The sequence below is a fragment of the Mauremys reevesii genome, linkage group 12, assembly GCF_016161935.1.
Source record: "Mauremys reevesii isolate NIE-2019 linkage group 12, ASM1616193v1, whole genome shotgun sequence".
NCBI classification, from domain to species: domain Eukaryota; kingdom Metazoa; phylum Chordata; order Testudines; family Geoemydidae; genus Mauremys; species Mauremys reevesii.
The window spans coordinates 48,964,680-48,982,649 of record NC_052634.1 but is presented as its reverse complement, the minus strand read 5'-3'; the positions used below and the strand labels follow the sequence as shown (position 1 = coordinate 48,982,649).

The following is a 17,970-nucleotide window of genomic DNA, read 5'->3' as shown; positions in this document are numbered from 1 at the left end:
AAGCAAGCTGCACTCGCCTCAAAAAGAGAGTGTCCCCTGCTGGGTGTAAATCACTGACCTCTCTCCTCTCTGAGCACTGACTGCCCCTCTGTTTCCTGGCCTCTCAGTCTGTGCAGATGGGACCTTTCCCTCCAGTGCTGGAGGATTCACCCTTCTCATCTACCCTTGTCCCAAGCAGCACAGCTGGTGGGAATCTTACATGTACTGAGGTGACTTAGGAGCAGAAACCCCCCCAGACCTTCCATGCAATTGGCACTTGCCCCTCACTGAGCAGGATTGAAACTCCTGCAGGGAGACTGCTGGGCCACATCCTCTCTGGGCATGAGCAAAGCAGCAGGGTGAAAAGAGCTTGGAGATGCTGAGGATTGAACCCAGGACCTCATACATGCAAAGCATGTGCTCTACCACTGAGCTATATCCCCAGATAGTCTTTGCTTGCTATAGGTTACACCAGGTGTAGGCAACCTATGGCACGTGTGCTGAAGGTGGCACATGAGCTGATTTTCAGTGGCACTCACACTGCCCAGGTCCTGGCCACCAGTCTTGGGGGCTCTGCATTTTAATTTAATTTTAAATGAAGCTTCTTAAACATTTTAAAAAACCTTATTTACTTTACATACAACAATAGTTAGTTATATATTAGAGACTTATAGAAAGAGACCTTCTAAAAACGTTAAAATGTATCACTGGCATGCGGAACCTTGAATTAGAGTGAATAAATGAAGACTCGGCACAGCACTTCTGAAAGGTTGCTGACCCCTGGGTTACACTCAGATCCCTCTTGTTTCCAGAGCACCCAGTGGCCTAAGAGCAGCATGGGGGACACATTCCCTGCTCTGAGGGCCAAACCTGCTGTCCTGGAGGTTGCTGGTTCTTAGGGGTCACTTTGCAGCAGGGCCAGATTCAATGTGTGGGGCAGAGAGAGTGGGTGCCCTGGGCTCAGGGTGCAGAGATACACTCAGCCCTCTCCCCTGCATTGGGTGGGGGGCGCTGCCACCCCCTGCTGGAAGGTAATGGGAGGGGAGGGGCGCTGTGAGTCGCTCAGCACCTGACCCTGGTGGCAGAAGTGCTGTGGGGAGCTCCAGGTGTTTCTAGGATCTGCTATTACCACCTGCCTGTGAAGTCCAGCTTTCCCCAGCACATTCACTGCGTGCAATTGGGTCACTGTTTCCATGGCTGAACAGCAAAGAATCACTCCCAGTTTCCCTTCTATCTGCAGCAGGATTAGCCTGTGTCAGTGGTTAATGAGGTGGATCTAGTGGTAGATTGTTATTCATTCCCCACCTTGACAATTCACACAGTCCCTTTCCCATGCAGATTCCCAGCACCTCAGTGATCCTGGTAGTGGGGGTTGGGTCCTGAGATTTTCATGGTTCTTTTCCCCTCCACCTGGAGTGAACTCAGCTTTTCCCCCATCCCAGACAATCCATGAAATAACAACAGGGGCATAAAGAACGAGGGGAGGGAACATCTCACGGCCAGGGCTGGATGTGCCCAGGGCCCCCCGCTTGTCCATTGTTTCCATGGAATTTGGCCCCCTGCTTTGCACAAGGGACAGAGAAAGATCTTGCTGTTCCTGTGTCTGTGCAAGGAAAATTGTGCTTCTGTATGAAAGAGAGGCAGGAAATGGCCCCATGATGGGACAATAGCCTCAGGATTAAGCCCTAAGGGCTCAGGCTGAGAACTGATAGAACTGCACTCATCTGGGATTTAACAAATTGTCTTTCATGGAGCAGGGCCAGTTCCAGTGTTTTTGGCACCCCAAGCAGAAAAAAAAATAAAAAAGCTGCAATCAATGGCAGCTCTACCTCTGCCGCTTTTGGTAGCAAGTCCTTCCCTCTGAGAGGGACTGAGAGGGCCAAATTGCCCCTGAAGCCTCCTCTTTCCATTGGCCACCCCAGAGACCTGCTTGCTGCGCTGGTGCCTGGAGCCGGCCCTGCCATGGAGACGCTGGGAAGATGGGGGAATCTGGAAAATAACATGGATTTGTTTGCATTGCAAGTGAAGAATAATTGAAGCTTTTCTGGTTTAAAGTCAGTTTTCCCTGGCTGGGAATTGAACCCAGGCCTTGGCAGTGAGAGTGCCAAATCCTAACCACTAGACCACCAGGGAGATGATGATGTTGTGGCTTTTCTTCTCACTTATACTACACTTTCTTAGGCTACTTTCTAGCCACTTTCTGAAACTGTTCCACTGTCCACTCCCTGAGGGGCTAAGAGCAGAGAACCCCTGTGCTCAGGGTCACAACCTGAGCCCAACCCAAGTCACTGAAACAAACTCAAATGATGCTTCCTCCAGCAGGATCACAGAGCCACACAAAAAAACCCCATGAGGAACAATCCTCCTCTGCCTTCATTTACCCCATCGCAACGCTCTCAGCAGCCGAATCTTGCGGGAAGGACACTGAGCTGATAGGAGCTCTGGCATAGAGACCAAGGGAGGGGTGTTGCTCCCCCTGGGTGTCAGCTGATCACATTCTGACTCTGTGTAACGGGTCTCTGAGCTTTGCCATCTTGTGAGTTCTGAGTGCTGAGCCCCCCGGACCCTTCTGCTGGGAGCATGGGGATTGCACAACAGCTGCAAGCCCTTTTCCCGTCTCCTTGTCTTCCTCGGCTTCCCCAGACCTTCCCCACAAATGGTTGTATCAGGTGCTGGAGGGATCTAAGGACCTGCAGGTTTCCCGAACCCACCTCTTAAGGCAAACAGTGATTCCCTTCTCTGACACTCCTGGGCCTGGGCTTCTTTTGAGTTTTTCCCTAGGGGGCCTGACTCCCTGTGAAAATGTGTGTGTGGCGTGTGGGGAACTCAGACTCAGACTCTCCCCCACTAGATGAGTCCAACAGCACCTCCCCTTGGTGGGAGATTCCTAAATTCCACCCTCCCACCCTGGTTATTCTGACCAGCTGATGGCGGCAGCATGTTAAATCAACCCCAGCTCTCTGGTCTAGAAAGCAGCATCTAACCAGCCTTGTGACAGCTCCGGTTTTCTCGCTGGAGACATAATGAACCAGGAAAGAAGGCAAATGTCAGACAGGGAACCTCAGCTCAAAAATAAACACCCTCAAGCTCCTTCTACACTGCGACTGGGCAGTTGACTGACTTTAAATCTAGCTAGCTCAGTTGGTAGAGCATGATGCTCTTAATCCCACCATCATAAATCCAAGCCCCATGGTGGGTGGTAGCGACAGCCCTTAGGTGTCACTCTTCTGCTAATAGTGACAGACCAAAATGAAACAAACTCTCTATGCTCTTCGGCAGGTCATGTTTCCTCCTCTCTCTGAGCTTCAGTAAAACATGAAGAGAGACCAAACTGACATTTGCACCCTCCGTTAAGAGAGGAATTTCTCCTCTTCCATTCTACCCCAGGCAAGAAGAGGGGATAATAACCATTTAACAGATGACTTCAGAGAGAAAAGTTTGGTCTTTATAAATAGGACGATGATCCATTGTTCTCCATGTCCACTGACGGTAGGACAAGAAGTAATGGGCTTAATCTGCAGCCAGGGAGATTCACGTTAGATGTTGGGAACAGCTTTCTAACTCTGAGTGTAGTTAAGCTCTGGAATAGGCTCCCAAAGGCGTCTGTGGAGTCTCTGTCCTCAGAGGTTTTTAAGAACAGGTTGAACAAACCTCTGTCAAGGATACTCTACATATACTTGGTCCCATAGACAACCTGCTCTGGCTCTGGTTCCCTCCTTCTGCTCCCTGCCTGGGCCGGCTGCTGTGGGCACTTGACCCCACATGGCCCTGATGCATCGTCTCTGCTTGGCCCTGCCTCAGCAGAGAGGGCTGGATTTCATGACCTCTCCAGGGCCCTTGCAGCCGTACAGCTCTGTAATTCGATGCCATCGCAATATAATATAAACAACAACAAAAGTGGAAACACCCCAATCTAACATCTAACAATTCAGCGTGAACTGACATTCCACAGCACAAAGTGACAACACGTTAGGAGTGCAAAGCCCGACAGTTCAGCACCATCCAAATGAACGCCCCATAGGGCAAAATGACACTGCAAAAGAGCTCAGCTCAAACCGACTCAACACAAGGCTTGTGTTGTGTGCAGGAGTATTGTGTGCAGTTTTGGTCTCCCATGTTTAAGAAGGATGAATTCAAACTAGAACAGGTACAAAGAAGGGCCACTAGAATGATCCGAGGAATGGAAGGCCTTTCGTATGAAAGGAGACTTGAGGAGCTCGGTTTGTTTTCCTTAACCAAAAGAAGGATGAGAGGAGATATGATTACACTCTTTAAATATATCAGAGGGATAAATACCAGGGAAGGAGAAGAATTATTTCAGCTCAGTGCTAATGTGGACACGAGGACGAACGGATATAAACTGTCAGTCAGGAAATTCAGGCTTGAAATTAGACGAAGGTTCCTAACCATCAGGGGAGTGCAATACTGGAACAGTCTACCGAGGGAAACAGTGGGGGCGAAGGACCTCCACGACTTTAAGATTAAGCTAGATAAGTTTATGGAGGGGATGGTATGATAGGATAACGGGCTTAGTCAATAGGTCAATTATGTGCCTGGTATGATGTAACCTTTTCCAGAGGGTTTGGCTGGAGAGTCTTGCCCGCATGCTCGGGGTTCAGCTGACCGCCATATTTGGGGTCGGGAAGGAATTTTCCTCCAGGGAAGATTGGCTATGGCCCTGGAGGTTTTTCGCCTTCCTCCGAAGCATGGGGCAGGGTTCACTTGCTAAGGAGTGGGTGGATCGGCTTATGTGGCCTGCATCTTGCAGGAGGTCAGACTAGATGATCATAATGGTCCCTTCTGATCTTGAATTCTATGATTCTATGATTCTATGAAGGCAGTGCAAAAACCATACACCACGAAACAATGTGTCAGAGTGCAAAGTGACACTGTGCAAAACAGCTCAGCGTGGAACAACAACACAGCACAAACCCACACCACAGAATCATATAGAAAGGTAGGGTTGCGAGGGAACCTGAGAGTCAGGACCAAATCTCCCTAGGCCACCCCTGACAGGTGTTTGAAGAACAGGGAAACAAAGGGCACCACGAACGTATGTTTTTTGGATGAGCCAAGAAAAGGGAGCAGCATTGTCCCCCTCGGGCAGCCCCTGTTCAGTTCCAGGTCAGAAAGCAAAACTCTTCTGCAAGAATATCCAAAAAATGTTGTGTTTCACTTTACTTCATAAGTACAGTTGTGTGGCAATGAAATGATAACCCTAAAGTTTCATAAAAGTGTGGGAAATACGGATGTATCTGAGAAAATGGCTTGGAATGAAGAAAGACAAAAAGTGATCAGTCGAGAGAACAGGCCCTGTTTCCCCCTGGTCTGGAGCTTCTCTCACAACTACTGGAATAGCAAAGCTAAGCAAATGGGGTTCTATTGTTGCAAAGGAGATTGAAGTGAGGCTATTTTCTCCAGATAGAATTAAATGGTAAAATGTCAGGAGTGGGATGTGAAACCACATGTCCATGCAGAGACCAGAACACCCAAGGGATTGGAAAAAAAAGAGTCTTATAACTAGCACTTTAGACCAGTCCACCATCCTGATACCACAAAGAATATGACTTATGAACCCTAGTTTTCATTAATAGTTGATTAACTCTTTAGGGTGGTCAAGATGGCACATCTCTTTCAACTCCTAGAGACCTTCTACAGCACAGCTGATTTTTAGACACACTCACCCGGACCTAAAGTTACACGTTTCCTGGAGCTCCATGAGTTCTGCGGTGTTGTAATGTCCCTGCTCACATTTTAAGTGAACAAAAGATGGGGGCTGGCATTCTGAAACAGTAATGGTGAACCTCAAAATCCTGCCCTGGGGGCCAGACAGTTAAGCAACCAGCACCCACAACCTCTACCATGATAGCATCCTGTCTGGGAACAACTCACTTACCAACAGCTGGGGTGTGAAATCCCCATTTCTTTGTTGTTCTGTCACTGTAGTCCCCACTTTCCTATTGCTTGTCTGTATAATCTCTGTCTGGTGCTGTGACTGTTTCTGTCTGCTGTATAATTAAATTGTTGGGTGTAAACCAATTAAGGTGGTGGGGTATAATTGGTTAGATAATCATGTTACAGTATGTTAGGATTGGTTAGGTACATTTCAGTAAAATGATTGGTTAGGGTATAGCTAAGCAGAACTCCAGTTTTACTAAATAGTCTGCAGTCAATCAGGAAGTAAGGGGGGGATGGGGATGGGGGTAGGGGAACTGGAATTCTGTTTTGCTAAGGCGGGGAATAGGAACAGGGAATGGGAACAGGGACACACGCAAGTCTTTGTGGTGTCAGAGCTGGGAAGGGGGACACTGAGGAAGGAAATTGGAATCATTGCCTGCTGGAAGTTTACCCCTATAAACATTGAATTGTTTGCACCTTTGAGCGTCGTGCATTGCTGCTCTCTGGTCACGTGAGAAGGACCAGGGAATGGGAGGGTGATGGGATAAACCCTCTAACAAGTACCTCTTATTTTGCTGCCTGGCAGCTGGAGCTTTAAACTCTGCTTGTGAGCTCTGTGCCTTGGCCAGACAGGGACAGCCTGGAACTGGGAAATGCTCCTGCTCCCCCCGCCCCCGTCTCATGTCGAGCTGCAGGCGCCGCTGTCCTCCCAGGTAAGATCCCGGATGTTTCGGTGCCCCCCATCCCCCATCCAGGAGCCCAGGTGTCCGGGTACCTCTGCCCCCCATACAGAATCCTGGATGTGTGGGTGTCCGTCCCTCTGCAGAGGATCCCGGAGTGTGGATGCCCTTGTCCCTCTCTAGAAGATCCTGGGTGTGTGGGTGCCACTCTCCCCCCCCAGAAGATCTCTGGTGGGTAGGTCGCCAGGGTGTGAGAGCTCCCAGCCCCCGATACAGGCTGGGGGAGGGGGGGTATAACTGGCTCTCCCTGTCCTGCCCAGGCGGTGCTACAGCAGCTGTTCACAGGGGCAGCAACCCCATTGTCACCCTGCAGCTTTAACCTGCTCCAGGGGTGACCTGCTTCACCCTCCTGTGGGAGCCTGGGGACCCCGAACTTCCCAGAGTCACCTGATTGATGCCGAGCTTAGCACAGACACCGGCTCAGCATGGCAGGGTGCAGCCCTGACCATAGGCGGCAGGTTTGTATAATTTTTGGTGGGGCCCAAAATGGTGGTGCCCCCCCCACTCCCGCCCTGTAAGCCGATATAAAATGAAGCTACAACACGTCAGTACCACACGATTACAAGTTTGGAGACGGGGTCGGGGGTGCCCGGGGCCCGTCACGGGACACGGCGCCGGGGGGGTTGGTTGGGGCAGAGGTTGGGAGGGGCAGTCAGGGGACAGGCAGCAATTGGATAGGCATGGGAGTCCAGGGGGTTTATCAGGGGACAGGTAGGGGGTGGGGTCCTGGGGGAAAGTTGGGTGGAGTCTCAGGAGGGGGCAGTTGGGGACAAGGAGAAGGGAGGCTTAGATAGGGGCTGGGGTCCCAAGGGGCAGTTAGGGGCAGTTGTCTCAGGAGTGGGTAACGGGGGACAAGTACCAGTGGTGCTAAGATAGGGGGTGGGGGTCCTGGGGGGCCGTTGGGGCAGGGGTCTGGGGAGGGGGCAATCAGCGGCCAGGGCTGGGATTCAAAGGGCTCTGAGCTGCTGGCAGCTGCGGGAGCCCTGAGCCCTTTAAATCCCAGCCGCCGCGGCTGGGATTCAAAGGGCTCTGGGCTCTCTGCCCCTGCGGGCCGTGCAGAGCCCTCTGACTCCCGGCCACGCCTGAGATTTAAAGGGCTCTGGGCTCCCCGCGCTTGTAGGCAGCCCAGAGCCTCTGATTCCCGGCCGCGGCTGGGATTTAAAGGGCTCTGGGCTCCCCGCGGTTGCAGGCCGCCCAGAGCCCTCTGTTTCCCAGCCATGGCTGGGATTTAAAGGGCTCTGGGCTTCCCGGTTGCTGGCAGCCCAGAGCCCTCTGATTCCCAGCCATGGCTGGGATTTAAAGGCTCTGGGCTTCCCGCGGTTGCAGGCAGCCCAGAGCCCTCTGATTCCCGGCCGCGGCTGGGATTTAAAGGGCTCTGGGCTTCCCGCGGTTGCAGGCAGCCCAGAGCCCTCTGATTCCCAGCCGCGGCTGGGATTTAAAGGGGCAAAACCTAGCTCCAAATATTGGTGGAGCAGAGCCCCTGATTTTGAATATTCCTGGGGCTCTAGCTCCACGAGCCCATATAAGTTGGCGCCCATGGCCCTGACCCCTGACAATCAGCTTCCCTCCGCCTCCTGCTGCACAGCGAGGATCCCACGCGAGAGCCTTTGTGCCCCACGTGTCCAGCCAGGTCCGTTCCAGCTCCAGCTTTCAACTCTGCTTGTGAGCTCCCATCTCCGGCCACACGGGGGCAGCACCAACGGCCTCATCTAAATTTGACCCTTCAGACCGCAGATTATAACCCAGCGGGCAGATTATAGCCCAGGAAGCCAAATCCTTCCCCAAACTGACCGTTGAAGCAGAAGATCCCCTTGGAAAGATCAGGAATTTTGCCTTTAAAAACAAGGAAAATGTGCATTGGTCTCTTCTGTCTACAGCGAGAGATTGAAGAAACTCAATTGATTTCATTGACAGGAGGTTAAGAGGGGATTTAGTCACTGATTTTAAATACACAGTTTTAAAAATTCCCAGAGGGGGGAATATCTGATTTGAAAGGGTTCTTTAATTCACCAGACAAAGGTTGAACACGACCCCCTTGGTTTGCAGTCAATGTCACAAAACGCCAACTGGAAATTACCATTTTTTAACCGTGAGGCTAATTATCTAGTGGAACAAGCTCCGCACGGGAATTGGTTAAATCCCCATCACTGCCCTGTGTAAATGAAGACCGCAGCTCTTGCAGCAAGACACCTGGTGTGTGAGTGTCCCTGTTCCCCCTTCAGAATCTCTGGTACATGGTGCTTCCCTCCTCCCAGTTCAAGATCCCCATCATGTGGGTGCTCCCATCCAGGATCTCTGGTGGGCGTCTCTGTCCCCCACCCCATGAACTAGCTCCCATGTGTGGTTTCCCCTGCCTGCCCCCATCCAGGATCTGTGGGTGTCTCTGTTCCCGTTTTCAAGATCCGTGTTGCAGGGGGGCGTCCCTCCCCCCAAGTCAGAATCCCCAGCGTGTGGGTGCTCCCATCCCCCCTCCAGGCTCTGCGGGGGGTGTCTGTATAAAAAGAGACTGTGTCTCACTGTCTTGCCCAGGCTATGCTGCAGGGGCTATTCACAGGTGTGATCCCACTACTGATCCGCATGGGAGTTTTGACCTGCTCCGTTTCCAGACCTGGGCCGGTTCACCCCTCCTTAGGCAACCTGGGGACCCCAAGCTTCCCTGGGATCACCATATTGATGCTGAACTTAGTGCAGACACCCAATCAGCACAGCCTGCAACTCCTGAGCTCAAGCGATCCACCAGCCTCAGCCTCCCCAGGAGCTGGGATCACAGACACCAGCCACGGAGCCTGGCTTGTTTCACAGCCTGGCAGCTGGAGCTTTAAACTCTGCTTGTGAGCTCTGTGCCTTGGCCAGATGGGGACAGCCTGGAACTGGGAAATGCTCCTGCTCCCCCCGCCCCCGTCTCATGTCGAGCTGCAGGCGCCGCTGTCCTGCCAGGTAAGATCCCGGATGTTTCGGTGCCCCCTTCCCCCACCCAGGTGTCCGGGTACCTCTGCCCCCCCCTACAGAATCCTGGGTGTGTGGGTGTCCGTCCGTCTGCAGAGGATCCCGGAGTGTGGATGCCCTTGTCCCCCGCTACAAGATCCTGGGTGTGTGGGTGCCACTCTCCCCCACTAGAAGATCTCGGGTGCATGGGTGGGTGCCCCTGTTCGCCCTTACAGCATCCCTGGTGCACGGGGGCCTCCCTCCGTCCCAACTCAGGGGCCCCAGGGTGTGAGCGCTCCCATCCCCCGATACAGGCTGGGGCGGGGGAGGGGTATAACTGGCTCTCCCTGTCCTGCCCAGGCGGTGCTACAGCAGCTGTTCACAGGGGCAGCAACCCCACTGTCAACCTGCAGCTTTAACCTGCTCCAGGGGTGACCCATGCGGGTCGGGAGTGAGGGGCACCAGCAGAGCTGAGAGTCTGGAGGTCAGGACTGGGATGGCAGGGGCTGCGGGTCGGGAGTGAGGGGCACAGGCAGCGCAGTAACTGGGGAGCTCAGCGGGAAATCCAGGGGGCTGCGGGTCGGGAGTGAGGGGCACCAGCAGAGCTCTTGGTGTGGAGATCAGGATTGGGATAGGAGGGGCTGCGGGTCGGGAGTGAGGGGCAGCAGCAGAACTGTGAGTCTGGAGGTCAGGACTGGGATAGCAGGGGCTGCGGGTCAGGAGTGAGGGGCACCACTAGAGCTGGGGGGAACCCAGGGGGCTGCGGGTCGGGAGTGAGGGGCACCGGTAGAGCTGAAGGAAGCCCAGGGGTCTGTGGGTCAGGAGTGAGGGGCACCGGCAGCACAGTGACTGGGGAGCTCTGCGGGAAGCCCAGTCGCTGCAAGTCGGGAGTGAGGGGCACCAGCAGAGCTGTGGATCTGGAGATCAGGATTGGGATAGGAGGGGCTGTGGGTCGGGAATGAGGGGCACCGGCAGAGCTGGAGGGAGACTAGGGGGCTGCGGATCGGGAGTGAGGGGCACCAGCAGAGCTGTGAGGCTGGAGGTCAGGTCTGGGATAGTAGGGGCTGCGGGTCGGGAGTGAGGGGCACCAGCAGAGCTGTGAGTCTGGAGGTCAGGTCTGGGATAGTAGGGGCTGCGGGTCAGGAGTGAGGGGCACCGTCAGAGCTGGTGTACGCCTAAGGGGCTGCGGGTCGGGAGTGAGGGGCACCAGCAGAGCTGTGAGTCTGGAGGTCAGGTCTGGGATAGCAGGGGCTGCGGGTCGGGAGTGAGGGGCACCGTCAGAGCTGGTGTATGCCTAAGGGGCTGCGGGTCGGGAGTGAGGGGCACCGGCAGCGCAGTAACTGGGGAGCTCAGCGAGGAATCCAGGGGGCTGCGGGTCGGGTGTGAGGGGCACCAGCAGAGCTGTGGGTGTGGAGATCAGGATTGGGATAGGAGGGGCTGCGGGTCGGGAGTGAGGGGCACCGGCAGCACAGTGACTGGGGAGCTCCGCGGGAAGCCCAGTCGCTGCAGGTCGGGAGTGAGGGGCATCAGCAGAGCTGTGGGTGTGGAGATCAGGATTGGGATAGGAGGGGCTGCGGGTCGGGAGTGAGGGGCAGCAGCAGAACTGTGATTCTGGAGGTCAGGACTGGGAAAGCAGGGGCTGCATGTCGGGAGTGAGGGGCACCGTCAGAACTGGTGGACGCCTAAGGGCCTGCGGGTCGGGAGTGAGGGGCACCAGCAGAGCTGTGGGTCTGGAGATCAGGATTGGGATAGCAGGGGCTGCGGGTCGGGAGTGAGGGGCAGCAGAACTGTGAGTCTGGAGGTCAGGACTGGGATAGCAGGGGCTGCGGGTCGGGAGTGAGGGGCACCGGCAGAGCTGTGGGTCTGGAGATCAGGATTGGGATAGCAGGGGCTGCGGGTCGGGAGTGAGGGGCACCGGCAGAGCTGTGGGTCTGGAGGTCAGGACTGGGATAGCAGGGGCTGCGGGTCGGGAGTGAGGGGCACCGTCAGTGCTGGGGGGAACCAAGGGGCTGCGGGTCGGGAGTGAGGGGCACCAGCAGAGCTGTGGGGCTGGAGGTCAGCACTGGGATACCATCCAGCCTAATGGTAAGCGATGCCCAGCTGAGCCCATGGCCAGTACGTCCTGCTCCACCCACGGCCGGGCTGGGAGTCAGGACTCCTGGTTCTTCTCCCCAGCTGTGGCAGGGCAGTGCAGGCTAGTGGTTAGAGTGGGGGTTGGGAGCCAGGGTATCCGGGTCCCACCGCTAGCTCTGGGAATGGAGTGGGGGCCAGTCTTGTGCAGCCCCTGCTATCCCAGTCCTGACCTCCAGACTCACAGCTCTGCTGGTGCCCCTCACTCTAGTCACACTTTCTACACATCTAACATTAGTATATAATGTAATACAGATCTATCCCAACACCTACGGGACATCCTCTGGTAAGGCGGATTCGGCGGCATGCCTGCGGGAGGTCTGCCGATCCTGTGCCTTTGGCGTAACCACCACCGAATTGCCGCTGAAGCCGCAGGACTGGCGGAGCTCCCGCAGGCATGCCACCTAATCCGCATTACCAGGGGACTTCCTGCAGGCAGCCTGACTTCCACCCTCACAGCGACCGGCAGGCCACCCCCCGCAGCTTGCTGCGCTGGTGCCTGGAGCCACCCCTGTCCCTGACCCAGGGCAGAGGATATTGGAAGCTGAACATCCAGAGCTTGCAAGATAAAGGAGCAGGGGGGTGAGGCCTGGTGGTGTTGGCAGAACGGGAAAGCATCAGAGGGTTCTGTGGCAACCAGGGGGATTGGTGGGAGTCGGTGAGGGAGGAGTTGGCGGCTTTTTTCCGGCGGCCGGGGAAACACCACAACATTAAAGAAACCAACAGTGCCAAGTCCTGCAGTGTCGCCTGTGGGATTTCCACAAGAGCATCCAGGCAGGGGAGCCAGTCAGCGTGTGACTGTACGACCGGATCAAGCGCCAGCTGCCCGAGTTCCAGGAGATGAGGCTGCAGCTGGCCGATATGAGCGGGAGCACCGAGTGAAAGGGTTTGAATCATAACTCCAAAGTGGGAGAACAACTCCCCCCACTTGTGCTCAGTCTCCTCTAGGGGGCTGGGCTGGGATCTCTAGGGAAGGAAGCACAGGAAAAAACAGTCTCCCCTATGGAACCCAGGAGTCCTGGCTCCCAGTCCCCCTGCTCTAGACCCCTTCCACCCCCAGAGCCAGGGATAGAACCCAGGGGTCCGGGTGCCCAGCCCCCCCCCTGCTCTGACCACTCAACCCCACCTCCCAGGGTGGTGCAGGGGTCACTGGGTCTGTGTCCCAGCTCTGCTAAGAGCCTTGACTGATTTTCCCAAAGTGCTTCCTTCTGAATCCAGCACATCTGCCCCGCCCCCCGCCCGGTCACTGCCCACCCCCATGTGGGGGCACCAGCACTGTGCCGGGTCGTGATGGGAAATTGTCCAAGCTGGCCCAGGAGAGACGTGTGTGTCCCTGCTGCCCCCTGCTGGTGGGGCTGAGCCACACTCTGTGTGTGTGTGTGTGTGTGTGTGTGTGTGGTGGCGGCTTTGCGGGATTTTGTATCCTGCAGCAAGTGACACACACACACATTGACGCACAAAGGGACTCTCAGTCCCAAGAACACTCACACACAACACACCCAGAGGGGCATGCTAGCCCAACCCCCAAAGAGACAAACAATCACACCCCCAGTCACACTCACAATCACACACAGACACCAGAATATTCCCAGTTGTGCTCAGAGACACAACCGCACACAGTTCACTCCCAGGGCTCCCAACACAAGGACCTCCTGCCCCACACAGCCTGTGCCGAGGCCTGTGGAACTCACTGCCACTGGACAGCTACCCATGAGAATGGACCTTCCCAGGAGACCAACAGACATGGCCGTGGCGACAGAGGGGGCTGGGCTCCCAGGGTCTGACCCGGGCTGAGACTGGTTCTGACCTAGAGGGGGTCTATCCAGCAGGGGCAGCGTGACCCACACACAAACCCACCAGAAGCGCCTTTCTTAGCGGGTCTCCCAGGCCATCCCCCACCCTGCCCCGGGTCGGGTAACAAAGGGGCAGTACGGGACTCTGGGCCGTGTCACAACCCGGCCCCAGCCCCTCGCTCCCACAAGCTGGCGAGTTGAGTAACTGCCGAGGGATTTCACAAGAGAGAGTCAGAGCCAGGGAGAGAACCCAGGAGTCCTGGCTCCCCCCCCCCCCCGACACACACTCTAACCACTGGCTCCCACTCCCCTCCCAGGGCTGGAGATAGAACCCAGGAATTCTGACCACCAACCCCCCGCCCCCGCTCTGACCACTAGACCCCACACTCCCCTTTTAGATTTTAGTCCCACTGCCTCTTCTATCCACCCACCCCACCTGCCCATCCCTTTGCTGCAGGTTTCTGGGGTGTCACCCTTGCTCTGCATTCCCCCAGTGCAGCCCAAGGCTTTTCCTCCCCCCAACCACACATCCTCTCCCCCTCATGCTGGATCATCTGCTTGGCCCCCTGCCCCCTCTCGGGGTGTGCTGTGCGGCGTGGCTGGGGATTGTGCAATGACCCAGCACCAGGCAACGCAGAACAGACACCACACACCCTGCCCCACCTCATCTGAGCTGCTCTCCAGGTGCATCCGAGCCCAGTGCCCTGCACCTTGGCACTCCTGCCCCACAGGGAGAGAATCATAGAATCATAGAATTCAAGATCAGAAGGGACCATTATGATCATCTAGTCTGTCCTCCTGCAAGATGCAGGCCACATAAGCCGATCCACCCACTCCTGAACTAATTCTCTCCCTTGACTCTGCTGTTGAATGCTCCAAATCGTGATTTAGAGACTTCAAGTAGCAGATAATCCACCAGGAAGCGACCCCTGCCCTATGCTTCGGAGGAAGGCGAAAAACCTCCAGGGCCACTGCCAATCTACCCTGGAGGAAAATTCCTTCCCGACCCCAAATATGGCGATCAGCTGAACCCCGAGCATGCGGGCAAGACTCTCCAGCCATACCCTCTGGAAAAAGGCTAACAATATCCCAACATTGACCCTTTGTACTAATTACCAGTGTGGCACGTTATTGACCTATTGACTAAACCTGTTATCCTATCATACCATCCCCTCCATAAACTTATCCAGCTTAATTTTAAAGTCATGGAGGTCCTTCGCCCCCACTGTTTCCCTCAGTAGGCTGTTCCAGAATTGCACTCCTCTGATGGTTAGAAACCTTCGTCTAATTTCAAGCCTAAATTTCCTAACTGACAATTTATATCCGTTTGTCCTCGTGTCCACATTAGCACTGAGCTGAAATAATTCCTCTCCTTCCTTGGTATTTATCCCTCTGATATATTTAAAGAGTGCAATCATATCTCCTCTTGTCCTTCTTTTGGTTAAGGAAAACAAACCGAGCTCCTCAAGTCTCCTTTCATACGACAGGCCTTCCATTCCTCGGATCATTCTAGTGGCCCTTCTTTGTACTCGTTCCAGTTTGAATTCATCCTTCTTAAACATGGGAGACCAAAACTGCACACAATACTCCAAATGAGGTCTTACCCACGCCTTATATAATGGGACTAGCACCTCCTTATCTCTACTAGAAATACCTTGCCTAATGCATCCCAAGACCGCATTAGCTTTTTTAACGGCCACATCACATTGCCTACTCATAGTCATCCTGCGATCAACCAGGACTCCTAGGTCCTTCTCCTCCTCCGTTACTTCCAACTGGTGCGTCCCCAGCATATAACTAAAGTTCTTATTAGTCATCCCTAAATGCATAACCTTACACTTCTCATTATTGAATTTCATCTTGTTACTAATACTCCAGTTTACAAGGTCATCCAAATCTCCCTGGAGGATATCCCGATCCTCTTCCGAATTGGCAATACCTCCCAACTTGGTGTCATCCGCAAACTTTATCAGCCCACTCCTACTTTTGGTTCCGAGGTCAGCAATAAATAGATTAAATAAAATCAGACCCAAAACCGAACCTTGAGGAACTCCACTGGTAACCCCCCTCCAACCCGACAGATCACCCTTCAATACGACCCTCTGCAGTCTCCTCTTTAACCAGCTCCTTATCCACCTCTGGATTTTCATTTAGATCCCCATCTTTTCCAATTTAACCAGTAATTCCTCATGCAGTACCATATCAAATGCCTTACTGAAATCAAGATATATTAGGTCCACCGCATTTCCCTTGTCTAAAAAATCTGTTACTTTCTCAAAGAAGGAGATCAGGTTGGTTTGACACGATCTATCTTTCGTAAAACCATGCTGTAATTTGTCCCAGTTGCCATCGGCCTCAAGGTCCGTAACCACTCTCTCCTTTATAATTTTTTCCATGACTTTGCATACTACAGATGTTAAACTAACAGGCCTGTAGTTACCTGGGTCACTTTTTTTCCCCTTCTTGAATATAGGCACTATATTTGCTAATCTCCAGTCGAACGGTACAATCCCCGAGTTTAGAGATTTATTAAAAATCATCGCTAACGGGCTTGCAATTTCACTCGCCAATTCCCTTAATATTCTAGGATGAAGGTTATCCGGGCCCCCCGATTTACTTCCGTTAAGCTGTTCAAGTTTGGCTTCTACCTCAGATACCGTAATGTCTACCCCCATATCTTCATTCCCATCAGTCCCTCTACCACTATTTCTTAGCCCTTCATTAGCCTCATTAAAGACCGAGGCAAAATATTCGTTCAGATATTGTGCCATGCCAAGATTATCCCTAATCTCCACTCCGTCTAAAGTTTTAAGCGGTCCCACTTCTTCCTTCTTGGTTTTCTTCCTATTTATATGGCTAAAAAACCTTTTGCTATTGGTTTTAATCCCCTTCGCTAGGTCCATCTCCACCCGGCTCTTTGCCTTTCTCACTGCTTCCCTACACCCTCTGACCTCAATAAGGTAGGTTTCTTTGCTGATCCCTCCCATTTTCCAGTCCCCCACCACACTCCGCAGAGGGGAGAAGGGTCAGGCCAGCCAGCCCTTGTAACATGGGGAAATCACCACCGGGGTCAATGGTATGGGGGCTGTGACATACAGAGAAACAGTTGTTGCGCCAAAAGAGGGCAGCAGAGCGCGCATGCGCACACACACACACACTTTCAAATATACACAAACACATGCATGAATCCAGACACACACACACACACACACTTGCTAATATAGACAAACACCCACACAAATCCAGCCAACAGCAACACAACTGCTAACAGAGGCAAACACATGCACAAATCCAGCCACATGAACACACACACTTGCACAACTAGAAACACAACACTCACAGCTGTAATCACACACACACACACACACACACACACACACACACACACACACACGCCTTACAGAAAACAACACAAACACATGCAGAAATCAATCCATCCATCTATCCACCCACACACACACACTCCATCCCCATTCTGTGCACACACCTTGGGTCACTGCGACACTGAATACTTCAACTGGATGGGGGGCCCAGCACCATGGCTATTCCCTGCCCCCCAGGGCTCACAGGGGGTGGATTGGGGGGGCACAGGGGGCATGATCCAGTGCCAGCCAAGGAGGGGTTAGAGATGGGATGGGGGCCGTGGTTTCTGTACTGCCTGGTTCCTGGCACAGGCTCCTTCCAGGATTTGCATTTCTCGGTAGTTTTCACCCCATCATCACTTCCTGCCCAGCCCCCTCCTGCTGTGCAAGGTGGTTGGGGTGGGGGGGGGGGATGGGAAGAACCCAGGAGTCCTGGCTCCCAGCCCCACCTGTGCTAAGGTACAACACTCCACTCTAACCCCAGTGCTGGGACTGGAACCCAGGAGTCCTGACACCCATCTTCCTTTCCTCTAACCACTAGACCCCACTCCCGCCATTTTGGGAAGCCAGGACTCCTGGGTTCTGTCCCCAACTCTGGGAGCAGAGTGGGGTCTAGTGGTTAGAGCAGGAGGAGCCAGGACTCCTGGGTTCTACTCTCAGTGCTGCTGTGTGACACTGGGCCTCAGTTTCTTCTCCCACTTTTTGGGTATGGAGCCTGTAAAGTTTCTGGGGCATGGCCTGTCTCTCGCTGTGTCTGGGCAGCGCCTGGCCCAATGGGGCCTGATCTCAGCTGGGGCAGGGACTGTCTCTGTGTCTGTGCAGCCCCTGGCACAACGGGGGCCTTGATTCTGCCTTGTCAACGGCAGTGCAGAAAGCCCTAGTGCCAAAAGAAGATGTGTGTGTGGGGGGAAGATTTGCAAAAATCGGTCACACCAATAGGAAACCAGCCCCAGCAGTTTGTGACTTCACTTCCCATATTAGATACACACACACACACACACACACACACACACACACACACACACACACACACACACACACACACACACACAACCCTGCTCAAACCGCCCCCTTTGCCAATGCACCACCTCACCTCGTCCAGGGAGGTCTAGGTGGGGAGCTCAGTGTGGGAGCGGCACCATC

General features: G+C 54.0%; 2 non-coding genes across 2 annotated transcripts; both read right to left on the bottom strand.

Moving 5' to 3' along the window:
* Positions 1–350: 350 nt before the first annotated feature.
* On the bottom strand, positions 351–422 carry TRNAA-UGC. The gene has a single exon. It is a non-coding gene; the product is annotated as a tRNA-Ala (tRNA).
* A 1,618-nt stretch (positions 423–2,040) lies between these two features.
* TRNAE-CUC lies at positions 2,041–2,112 on the bottom strand. Its single transcript has one exon. It is a non-coding gene; the product is annotated as a tRNA-Glu (tRNA).
* Positions 2,113–17,970: the final 15,858 nt, after the last annotated feature.